Here is a 1,229-nt window from a genome sequence, read left to right on the forward strand (position 1 = left end):
AGAACTAGAAATGGTTGACACAGGCCGGGCCACTCTAGAGAAAAGGCCCGGGCGAAGCTAGTCTTCGCAAATCTAACTGAACTGACCTTATTCTAGCCTCCAGGCTAGTACAGCGGTAACGTGTCGGCCTCTCATCCGAGGGGTCGGCGGTTCGCGCCCCGGGCGCCCAGGCGCGAAAAGTTGCAATTGTCGACGGAGGTTACCGCTGTGGCTGGGCACCACGGTGGGTAAGGACTTGCTGACACACGATTGAGTAGACATTAGCCGGCACAGACCGGGCTCCTCTCATAGCACGTTGAGGCTCAGCTTCGCATATCGGACTTACCTTATTCTCACACTCTTTGCAGACCATGTGCTCCCTCACCAGGGCGGGCTGGTCCCTTTTTCACTGACTTCCCACCAAAGCTAACCTGCTGACCAGACCACTCACCCTCCGCAAGGCGGCTGCCCTCTCCAGGGCCAGGTCGCGGGGTTCCACCCAACACTGACCAATCGTATCCTGTTCATTCCTACTCGTGTGTTAACTCTTAAGAATAAAGAGTGCAGCCACACAAGTGTATCACTACTGCCCACCAGTATCCTGAAGGTTTAAAAATCTTCCAGAGACAGAGATTCTTGTCCTCCGATTTGCAAACATTTGGTCTTATTTCTGATAATATTGATGATCCTTTGCGTCAGAGTATAAACTGCGACCTAAGGCTTGCAGAATAATCTTTCAACGTTAAATCTTAAATATTCCACCAAGACCGCATTTCAGTAACACGATGTACAAGAGAGGTTTAAGATATTTAGACGTTAAAAAAATCAAATGGCGTTCAGCTAACATTCAAAACAAGGTGATTTTCAAAATGATGTATTAACATTTGAAGGAGAACGTTTAGATGTGATCTCTAAAGAGTCACCTTGCGGAACATTTAACCTTTAAAATTGAGATCAGTGATGACTTCACTTATAAGCTTGAATATCAGAGAGAGCGCCCGTTGTTGTCATCATCCTTATTAATGTAATTATTGTTAATATCATTATTATGATAATCATTACTATGACACACACAAATAAACACATATACAAACAAACACATACATGCGCTTGCACGGCCGTATATACATCCACATCGTATATATATTCATATATATATGTGTGTGTGTGTGTGTGTGTGTGTGTGTGTGTGTGTGTGTGTGTGTGTGTGTGTGTGTGTATATATATATATATATATATATATATATATA

The sequence above is a fragment of the Penaeus vannamei genome, chromosome 6 (assembly GCF_042767895.1).
Source record: "Penaeus vannamei isolate JL-2024 chromosome 6, ASM4276789v1, whole genome shotgun sequence".
NCBI classification, from domain to species: domain Eukaryota; kingdom Metazoa; phylum Arthropoda; class Malacostraca; order Decapoda; family Penaeidae; genus Penaeus; species Penaeus vannamei.